The following is an 11,511-nucleotide window of genomic DNA, read 5'->3' on the forward strand; positions in this document are numbered from 1 at the left end:
ATTTCTAAGAGGAAGAAACCTATGTTTGGAGTTTGGAGATGGGCCGGCAAGGTGGACTTTTTTTAAATGGCCATTTTACAAGAAACACTGAAGCTCAGAAAAGCATTCCTAGACTGTCCTTGGCCTTGGGCTTAGGGCAGTGTCACTTACTCCCATCTGTCCACCAGCTGCACCCTCGGGTCTTCCCATTCCTGACGACTTACAGAGCCTTTCAGCTCAGCCTTCCCCTCCTCCCTGCTCCCAGGACTGTGAGCCTGGGCTGGGTGCTTTGAGGCGCTATCTTATTTAAACTTCACTGTGGGAATGTTGTCACCCCCTCAAAACCCCGCACAGATGTGGAAACCCAAGTTTAGAAAGACGTCATTCAGCAAATATTTATTAAATGTCTATTTTGTGTCAGCCCTGCCTCCACAATCCGCTTGGAAAGACAAACATTACACAGAAAAGAATGACGGATGCAGTAAGCGGTGCAGCTGAGGAGACTGGGGAGTCTGGGAGAGACCATTTATATTAGAGGGGCAGGGAAGATCTCTTTGTAGGTGGCATTTAAGCTGAGACCAGAGGATAAAGGGATGTGACCTGCCCCCAAGGCTGCCACACAAGTTGGTCACAGAGCCAAGTCCATGGGCAGCTTCTGACCCCATCCACACACCTCAGTTCCCCGGATAGATGTGACCCAACCAGCTGGCCGAAGGGGTGGACACAGGAAAGCAGTTACAAGAGGGCCCAGGGTGCGTGAAAGCCTGACACCCCAGCCTCCTGTCACTGAGGTTGGGAATAAGATGCCAAGAGGCCCAGGGAGGCAGATGAACTCAAACAGATCTTTTGGCCCAGGGGTCACATCTTTAGGCAGACAGATCACTGTGCAGGCCTGCCCCACCCCTGAGCCACCTTGTGGCCTCCAGGGGCTGCCCACATGGTTAGCTGACCCAGGTGGCGCTAGTGGTAAAGAATCCACCTGCCAGTGCCGGAGACCTAAGAGACACGGGTCATATCTCCGGGTGGAGAAGGTTCCCTGGAGGACAGCATGGCAACCCACTCCAGTATTCTTGCCTGGAGAATCCCATGGACAGAGGAGCCTGGTGGCTACAGCCCATAGGGTTGCAAAGAGTCAGACACAACTTAGCAACTTAGTACATATGCAGCCCTGGGCACAGCTGATTGGTCAAGGAATGAACATGTGACCCAGCTGGGCCTATGAGGCCGTTCCCTGAGATTTGTGCCCTTGAGGTCTCTGGAGAAGATCTGTTGTGATCACTGTGTTTTCTGCTCTGGGTGCAAATGCTCTCGCCCAGAGTGGAGATTCTTGCAGTCTCAGGAAGCACAGGGGCTATGGCCTGGTGAGCATGTGGCATGCAAGAACACAGGCTCGGAGTTAGTCCCAGGTTCAAGTCCGCCTCCATCACCAATTTGGGGTGTGACCTTGGGCAAGTCACTTCCCCTGTCTGGGCTTCTGGTTTTTTATCTATAGAATGGGCCCCAGCCTCACAGGCAGCTCTCACAGAGCAGGTGCTCCCCACGTGGCAGCTGCCACTGTGGCAATGCTGCAGAGGGTACTGACCGACTGGGACATGAGGCTTTGGGGCCTGGTGGCTGTCAGCCATGGCGCAGCGGGCAGGGTGGGGGTGAGGGGGTGTCCACCGGATGATGTGGGATCCAGCCAGGGTTCCCAGGCCCCACCCCCTGAGCTATTTCCCTCTCTGTACAGCAAGGACGTGCCGCATAGATAATGTTCCAGTACCTGACACAGGGCTCCCTCCCGCCCACCTCCCTGGAGGACAAATCCCCCAAAGCTGAACACATGCCCCCTTCCTTGATTATACCCAGTGACCAGACAGCTCCACACACCTCCCAGCGGCTGCACCACAGCAGCCCAGTTGGCAGCTCCTGATGTCAGCACCTAATCTAGGAAAGCTGCCAGCCAGAGATGGGGCTGAGCAGCAGAGGAAATGGAAGACAGGTTTGAAGGTGGGTGCCCACAGCCCCCCAGCCAGCCCTCCCTGCGCCCTCCTCAGCATCTTGCTTCGGCAAAGCCTCCCAGCCAAGCTGGCTGACGCCTGAACCCAGAGGGGCAAGGGCTGCTGTGCGGTGCACCAGGCTCAGCCTCCTTCAGCTCCCAGGCTGCAGGGGCCCCCAGGCTGGGGAGGGGGCAGCCACTCCCGCCTATACTCCAGGCTGAGTCCAAGTCCCAGTGGGGTGGGGGCTTGGGGGCTGTGGGAAACAGAATGGGCTGGAGGTCAGCAGGGCTGTGTTGCTCGGGGCTGAAGAGCGTGACTGTTTTCCTGGGGTCTGACCCAGGTCTGTTGAAGGCTGGAGCAGGTCTCTGAAGAACTGCTAGACCAGGCTCAGATCGCCCTAGGAGCCCACCCGAGAGCCTTCCCAGGCCTCTGGGGTGTGGCTAGAGCAAGTGGTGGTGCCCAAAGCTGGGATCAGAGTTTTGAGCTGGGAGCCAGTGCCAAACCCACCAGACTTGCTAGGCTCCTCCTTGCTTGGGGCCTCAGTTTCCCCATCTGCCCAAAACACCAGACTTGTGGATCTCAGTACTGATATCCAGACTGGAGAACACCCCAGGGCTTTGCATGGGGTGTTTGGCAAGCCAAGCCTTACCCTTCCTCTTTTCTCTGCCTCACGAACTCCTCTCCATCCCTCCAGGCTCCAGTCAGCGAACTTCCACCAGGAAGGCTTCACCAGCACTACTGAGAACCAGTAGCTGCTCCTGCATGGTCCCACACCACACCTTCTTTGGCAGGTCCCCCCAGCTAGGCCCAGTCCCTCCCTTACCCTGAGGTGAAGATACTATGAGTTAAAACTTGTGAAATGCTTAGAACAGTGCCTGGCACGGAGCAAGCAGCCATGAAAAGTGAAGTGAAAGTCGCTCAGTCATGTCCAGCTCTTTGTGACCCCATGGACTATACAGTCCATGGAATTCTCCAGGCCAGAATACTGGAGTGGGTAGCCTTTCCCTTCTCCAGGAGATCTTCGCAACCCAGGAGTCTCACATTGCAGGCAGATTCTTTACCAGCTGAGCCACCAGGGAAGCAAGCCGCTGTAGGTGCCAGCTATTACTCTCATCACCACCTGTATTTTACAGGTGAGGAAGCCGAGGTTCAGAGAGCAGAAACGACTTGTTCTAATTCCACTTCCTGTCAGTGGTAGAGCCAAGATTTGGACACAGACAGCCCAACTCCAGGGCCCTCTCTCTCAGCCTCCCTGCCTCCAGTAACCCAATCCCTCCCCGAGGGTACCCATCCTGTCCCCATGCACCTGGGAAATGCCCCTGAGATTCTCTCTCTCCTGGTCATCAGTCCCTCTCCACAATATCATTCTGTCAGCCCAAAACATACTATAAGATCTTCCATCCTAAAAATTAAATAACTGAGTTCTCACGGCTCCCCAGCTACCACCATCCATCTGCTCCCTGTATAGTGAACTTCCACAGGCCCCCTAAGACTTCCACCGTCCACTGAAGCCACCTTCGCAGGGTCACCCTGGAGATTCCCTTGGTGTAGCCACATCAACCTGGGTCAGTCTCAAGCTCATCTTTCTTGACTTCTGAGCAGCGTTCAGCCCAGCTGCCCACTCCAGCCTCCTTGAAACCCTCTCCCCACCAGCTCCAGGTTCTCCTTCCTCCCTGGCTGTTCCTCCTGTCCCTCTGAACTCTAAATATCAGAAGCCCCAGGGTCAGCAGGTGGCCAGCTGCACGCCTGGAGTGCCATCCATACCCCAGCAACTTCCTCTGGTGTCTTCGGCCTCACCCTCTGCCCCGAGCTGCAGACTCAGTGCCTCCTCCCACTCCCTCTCCAGCTCTGCCTTGACCTGCCCAAAGGCTCCTGGTCTCCCTACACCTGCTCCTCCTCAGTCTTCCCTTCAAAAGAAAGGACCCCACCGTCCCTCGGGTGCTCATAACAGAGCCCTGGGGTCATCCTAGATCACCTGCTTTATCTTACAGCCCCATCCAATCTGTCCACAGTTCTTGTCAGTTCTAGAATCCAGCCACGTCTCCCTGCCCCCAAACACACCCCATGGTGAATGAGCCATCGTATGTCCTGCCTGGGTTCCAGTAGCCTCCTCCGGCTTGCCTGTTTTTACCCTGCAGCCTGTCCTCCTCACAGCTGCCTACAACTGCGTCATATCCCGTGGTTCCCAGCACGCTCAGAAACAAACTCAAACTTGTCAACATAGCCTAAAAGGCCCTTTGAGACCTGGCCACCTACCCCATGCACTTCCCCGCCCTCTCCACCCTTCTGGACCCTTTTGCTTCTCCTGGGTCACGGCCAAGCCCTTCCCTTCTCAGAGCCTTTGCACTTGCCATTCTGTCTGCGTGGAGTGCTGTCCCCGAGATCTTCTCAGCCAAACCCCATTCTCTGTGCCTGGCCTGCCTGGTGCTTGGTACATAGTTGTTCCGTTGCTAAGTTGTGTCCGACTCCTTGTGACCCCACGGACCGCAGCACGCCAGGCTTCCCTGTCCTTCACTGTCTCCTGGCGTTTGCTCAGACTCATGCCCATTGGGTTGGTGGTGCCATCCCCACATCATAGTACCACTTCACTAAGTTCGTTCGCTGAACCTAAAGGGAAAGGATGACCTCACCAGGGACAGTGTAGCAGGAGTGCCTTTGCCACCACCAGGCGGCGCTGCAGACACGTCCCTGGGCAGTGACCTCTGGTCCAGCCTCCAGATTCGTCCTCTCAGCAAACCTAGCGCGGCCTCCCATGCCAGGCGGTGCTGAGAGGCACCAGCTGCCCTGGCCCCGCCCAGCCTGCCCTCCAGCTGCTACTGGCGGACACGGTCTAGGGGCATCCAAAGAGCCTTGGAAGGAAGGGAAAGCTGTCTGCCTCTGAGGGCCTGGACTTCTAGGCTCTCTCTAGGGAGGGAGTGGATATGTAAGCCTGAGACAGTGGGGTGGGGAGAATGGGTGGCTCAGCAAATGGGAGCAAGGCGTCTGGGATGAGGAGTTCTGGGGAGTCTGCCCATCGAGCAGGGGTTTGCATCCCACCTTCCTCTGTCTTCTGTATGACTTTGACAAGCCCCAAAGAGGACATCAGCCCTTGCCCAGCCTTCCAGGGCAGCTGTAAGGCGTCAGTACAGTTCAGTCACTCAGTTGTGTCCAACTCTGCGACCCCATGGACTGCAGCATGCCAGGCTTCCCTGTCCATCACCACTGGTGAAGGGAATGGCAAACCACTTCAGTATTCTTGCCTGGAGAACCCCATGAACAGTGTGAGGAATCAAGGCTGCCATTTTCAAATGGACTTTTCAAGTAGAGTCTCGTTTTCAGCCACAGTCTTCTCCAGAAGGCCAGCATATGAAACTGATATAAAAGAGGTGTTTCATCAGCATATGTTTCCAAGCTCAGGGTGCTGAGAGGTCCTCAGTGTAAAGTCACTTGAGAGGGTAAGTATGTGACAACTGTGACGGACACGCACCCTGCCCGGGGTGTGGGTGAGGGCTGTGGTGCCTCTGGGAGCTGCCCCAGCACCCAGTTTATTTCTGCAGCTTGTCTGAGCAGCATTCAGAAAGCCTCGAGGTCCACAGGCAACAAGCTGTTTTTAAAAATGAATCCAAATCAATCCTCAGTGACAACCCTAAGGCCCAGTCAAGGATTTCAGGTGTCTATAGAGCCTGATGACCCTCCAGCCTTAGCAGTGGGACCCTGGCAAGCCCCTTACCCTCTCTGGGCTCCAGGAGGCACAGCGGGCTGTGATCCACCTCCAGGGGCCCATCTGTTTACTCTGGCAAGTCTGGATTTGGTGGTCAGAGATATTTGGCCAATGGCCTGGCTCCCTGTGGCCCTCAGAAGCCTGGTGGATGCGGTCAGACAGCAGAACATATGTGGAGAGAACTTTCAAGGAAGGGCTGGGGACTCAGCAGGGCTGTGGGAGACAGGGTAGGCAGGGTGAAGTGGGGTGGGGTCGGAGGGGGCAGGAGCTGACTAAGCCCTGAGAGTTTAAAAATAAACCCTGAGTGCTGTCAGCCACAGCCGGCCACAGCTCCCAGGCCCTGGTGACATCACCGGGGCACAGGATGTCCCTGGCAGGGCTGGAGGTGGGGACACAGCAGGGCGGAGGGGTCCTCATCTGCCCTTTCTGCACCTGGGCGCTGTTTGCGTTTGGGGAGAGCCAGCCTAGGTTGTCACCGTCCAGAGGGGCTGTCCGGGGCCCCTCCTCCCCCAACACTCAGGAGTATTTCATTTTGCATTTGAGAAAACTGAGGCCCAGGGAACTTGTGACTTGCTTGAGGCCCCTTCCTTTGAGGGATTTGGCAGCTCCAGAATTGGAAGCTAGCAGGGCTGGCCCTCAAGTAGTGACTCTTGAAGTCTAGTGGGCACGGGGTGGGGAAGCATTTGGGGAGAAGGCTCACTTGGACGAGGGCAGGGGGAGGCACCAAGTAAGCAAACGCCCAGGACCAGGACCACGCTCAACCCTGTTCAGAACAAACACGGTCTGATCTGGAGGAGGGACTGGCAGGGCTCAGTGCTGCCCCCGTTTTCCAGATGAGGAAACTGAAACGCAGCACAAAATCACCTACTCCAGGCCTCACAGCACATCACGCCTGGTGCGGATGGGGTCCCGTCTCTCCTGGAAGTCCCCTGTTTGAGCTTCTGGAGCCGGGTGGGGGCTGCATGGATGGCTGCCATGTGGATACAGGGAAGAGGCGGGAGGGAAGCCCTGCCACCGCTGCTGTCAGGGTGTCCTGTTCGGCCTCTCTCCCATCCCTCCTCCATGGGCTCCAAGCCCCTACTCAGGACCACGTCTGTCCTCTCGGCCTGACCAAGAGTCTCCCTGAACATCCAGCCTCATCCTTCACCATGTTCCTGACACTCAGACCTGCTGAACTGCTCATAGATTCCTTCAGAGATTGCTATTTCAGGCCTCTGAGCAGTTGAACAAGATGTTCCCGCTGCTGGAATGCCCCCTCCTGTATCGAATCTTCATGGGGAACTCCTATTCATGCTTCACAATTCCGCTGTGAGCCATCATTGCTCCATCAGATCTGCTGTTTGCTGCCTGCCTCTCTTCCTGGACTGGCAAGTCTTAAGGCCAAGCACTACTCCAAACCCAGGGCTTGGATGAATGAATTAGATTGAGCCTTATAAGGTGTGGGCAAGGCCCATTTTGCAGGAGAATGGTGGGATCTGTTGTATCCCTTAGTTGGCTTTTCTGATGGGGTTGGGAATATTGCATGAAGGCCACAATTCATTCTCTGGCCAAGTCCCCCCGTCTACCCTCCCCCCAGGCCCTTAATTGCTCTGCCCTAACCTCTCCAATGGATCATCGAAAAAGCAAGAGAGTTCCAGAAAAACATCTATTTTTGCTTTATTGACTATGCCAAAGCCTTTGACTGTGTGCATCACAATAAACTGTGGAAAATTCTGAAAGAGATGGGAATATCAGACCACCTGACCTGCCTCTTGAGAAACCTATATGCAGGTCAGGAAGCAACAGTTAGAACTGGACATGGAACAACAGACTGGTTCCAAATAGGAAAAGGAGTACATCAAGGCTGTATATTGTCACCCTGCTTATTTAACTTACATGCAGAGTACATCATGAGAAACGCTGGGCTGGAGGAAGCACAAGCTGGAATCAAGATTGCCAGGAGAAATATCAACAACCTCAGATATGCAGATGACACCACCCTCGTGGCAGAAAGTGAAGAAGAACTAAAGAGCCCTTGATGAAAGTGAAAGAGGAGAGTGACAAAGTTGGCTTAAAACTCAACATTCAGAAAACTAAGATCATGGCATCTGGTCCCATCACTTCATGGGAAATAGATGGGGAAACAGTGGAAACAGTGTCAGACTTTATTTTGGGGGGCTCCAAAATCACTGCAGATGGTGATTGCAGCCATGAAATTAAAAGATGCTTACTCCTTGGAAGGAAAGTTACGACCAACCTAGATAGCATATTGAAAAGCAGAAACATTACTTTGTCAACAAAGGTCCATCTAATCAAGGCTATGGTTTTTCCTGTGGTCATGTATGGATGTGAGAGTTGGACTATAAAGAAAGCTGAGCGCCAAATAATTGATGCTTTTAAACTGTGGCGTTAGAGAAGACTCTTGAGAGTCCCTTGAACAGTAAGGAGATTCAACCAGTCCATCCTAAAGGAGATTAGTCCTGGGTGTTCATTGGAAGGACTTGTGTTAAAGCTGAAACTCCAATACTTTAGCCACCTCATGCAAAGAACTGACTCATTGGAAAAGACCTTGATGCTGGAAAAGATTGAGGGCAGAAGGAGAAGGGGACGACAGAGGATGAGATGGTTGGATGGCATCACCGACTCAATGGACATGGGTTTGGGTGGACTCAGGGAGTTGGTGATGGAGAGGGAGGCCTGGCAAGCCGCGGTTCATGGGGTCTCCAAGAGTCCGACAGGACTGAGCGACTGAACTGAACTGAACCTCTCCTTTCCATCCTGCTCCATCAAACCAAAGAAGGGGTAGGTAGTTCCAACCTGCCACCCTCCTGCTGTCTGCTTTCTCCCTTCCCCAAAAGCAACCACAGGACAGACCGTTCCCAAATCAAAGAAAGCTCAGAATTCTCCTAGGGAACCATGCTTCAAATGCAGAATCCCAGGCGTCATTCCCGGGAGGCCCACGCAAAGGGACCTGCAGCGGAACCCCGGAACCCGCATTGCAAGAAGCCTTCCAGTGGCCCCAAGGATCCTACTTTTGGAACTTCCTGGCATGCCATGACCACCAGGGAGGGAGAGCCAGTGCCGTGCAGGAGGGACCTGGGGCTGGGGATGACCTCGGATGGTAGTTGCCAGGCTTAGGCGCAGGGCTTCCTCGGTCTACGCGCCAAAGGTGGGCCCAGAGGCCCGCATTTGCTGCACCAGCCGCGTGTGCAGGCCTCAGCGCCGGGCTTGCAGCCGCCCTCCCTCGGTGCTGGGGAGACAGACGCGGTTATAAATAACAGCGAGGCCGGGTGGATGAAGTAAGTGCGAGCAGGGAGGCAGGAACCGCCGCCGGCGAGCGGGGGAGGCAGAGGCGCTCCAGAGGGCCAGGAGCTCCCTCGGGTCCCGGGTGACCTTAGGGACGGGGTGGGTGGGGGGGTGCGGGGTGCGGGGGAACCTCTGGGCCTCGAGGCGGAGCCGAGGCGCTGCCGAGCTTCCAAGCCAGGCCCAAGCGGGAGGAGTGACCAGGCCGGGTCAGGCTCTGGAGAGGAGGCTGCGCGGCGCCAAGGCCGGGCACTGGGGAGCCAGTGAGGGGCTCTGAGTACAGGGCTCCCCCACGCCCCGGGGAGCGGCCTCGGCCCCTCCGCACGCCCAGCCCCGGCCTCGGCGACTTCGCCGATTCTGCTTTAGGCCTTGGTCTCCCCAGTGTCAGGCCCCCCTGGTACCCTAGCTCTCAGGGGCCGAGGACGGGGTTGCGGGAGGTGAAGGGGTGGAGGGGCGCGGAGGGGGCTGCCCTGGTGTCGAGAAGACAGAACAGCCGGGCTCTTCCCGGGAACTGCTCTTCCCCCAGCGGCTCCCCTCCCCTTCCCCGCTTGCACTGACGTTCGCCCCGCCCTGGCGCTTGCCCCTCCCTGCACTGGCGCTCGCCCCGCCCCGCGCCGCAAGTTACGTAACCCCGCCCGCGCCCCGCGCCCGCCCTCTCGCACTCTGCTGGGGTTGGGGATCTAGCAAAGGATCGGTCTGGGCCCTGTCTCTCAGCGTTAGTTTTCCTCTCCCAGCACTTTCCCCTTCTACTTAGCGCCAGAGGGGAAACTGAGGCAGCTGTCCAGCAGAGCACAGCGAGCGGGGCGGTGCACGGGGGGATGCTCTCGCCCGGATCTTGGGGCCCCCGGGGGAGCCTAGATTGCGGTGAGAGCCCCAGCTCCGGGTGGGGCCCGCGGCTTCCTCCTCTGAACACAAGTTCCCTCCCTGGCCTTGACCCTGGGGGCTCTGGAGGTCCCCTGCTGAGGAATCTTCCGCACTGCGCACTGCGCGTGGGCCACCAGTATCTTGAATTCTAAAGTCAGGCAGTGAGGTCCAGTGGTGACTGATCCCTCCGCCCACCCTCTGAGTGACCTTGGGTAAATTGCCTCTGAGTCTCAGTGTCCCCACCTAGGAAATGGGGCTGCTCACGGGTCCTCCTTCTCATGTCCTAGAGAAGAACCCTGCATGTCAGCACCTGCTGGGTACTTAACAAGGTAACTATGATCTGTCCGTCTCCTCCACTCACCCCTCCCAGGACCTGTCACAGTGCAGGGCCTGGGCCTGGCGCTGGGCTGGTAGGCGGTGCCCCCGCCTGGCCAGTCAGCTCCCAGTGGACCTTGGCTTTTGCCCAGGGAGCACGTGGTCCGGGTCTGCCCTGTGGCCTGGCTGGCAGCTGCGGGTGGGTGGGGGCTGATCCTGCAGAGGCCACTGCTGACGCACAGCAGACCCTGCCCAATTGCCCTCCCACAAGACCCCTGGGAGCACCCGGGGGTTCCCTGCAGTGCCACCCTTGTTTGCACTCTCTGAAATAGCCCACCCAACATGTTTTGAGCATCTTCTACAAGCAGGCTTTGGGATGAGAGAGATATCTGCCCAGACCTTTGTGGTGCTTAGACACAATGGGAGCCTCAGTCTCTTTCATCTGCAACATGGGGATAATCACACTTCCCTTCCCTCTTGCTTAGCCTCTGCCAGGATGAGATGAAATGCCTCGAGCCCTGCTCCCCTTTATCGGGCTTGGAGTGTGAGCCCAGGGCTGTATGTTCATTTTACCTTCAAACAGCACCTTGAGATGAGAATTGGTGCCCTTTTACAGTTGACCGCAAGAGGTGGAGTAACTCCTCCAGGCAGGTGATCAAAAGTCCTGGTCTGCCCAAGCGCAAAGGCACTTTCAGTGGGAAAAGCAGGAGTCACTAGGCCACACGCATCTCACAGGTGACAGTGTCTGAGTGCAAAGTCTGGCAGTCCAGCTCCGGAGGCTGCATGCGACAGCACCAGACTGTCTTTTCCTCCATCCATATTTGCTGAATGAGCAAAAACATCTCTCCCCTGACCTGCCCCCAAACCTTGCTGAGCACCTTGGCTCACAGTCTAGTCTGCTCTCCACCAAGAGAGACCTAAGGGAAGCAAGCGTGGTCTCTGGGTTCTGCTGCTGAGTGCCCCCTCCCTCATTCTGCTCTGCAGAGGGAATCCCCAGGGTCCACCCATCAGGCTTCTCCCTGTTGCGGGAGGCTGGGTTCCCTTGAGGGGGCCACTGCTCCTTGATATCAGTTGTCCCTTTGTTCTACATCTCAGTTTCCTCACCTGTAAAAGGAGGGTGATAAAGCCTGCTATCCCGGCGCCCAGGAGGCCCTCAATATATTGATGTAAATGTTATAATGTGGTGACTATAGCAAACTGTTCCATCAATGGTTCCCTCTGTGAGGGTGACTATCCTAAATGCTGTCCGTGCACACCTGCATGTGTGTGTGTGTGCACACATGTGTACCCACTCACTCAGCCGTGTCTGACTCGTTGTGACCCCATTGACCATAGCCCATCAGACTCCTCTGTCCATGGGATTTTTCAAGCAAGAATACTGGAGTGGGTTGC

This window comes from Bos taurus, chromosome 5 (genome assembly GCF_002263795.3).
Source record: "Bos taurus isolate L1 Dominette 01449 registration number 42190680 breed Hereford chromosome 5, ARS-UCD2.0, whole genome shotgun sequence".
Taxonomy (NCBI): Eukaryota; Metazoa; Chordata; class Mammalia; order Artiodactyla; family Bovidae; genus Bos; species Bos taurus.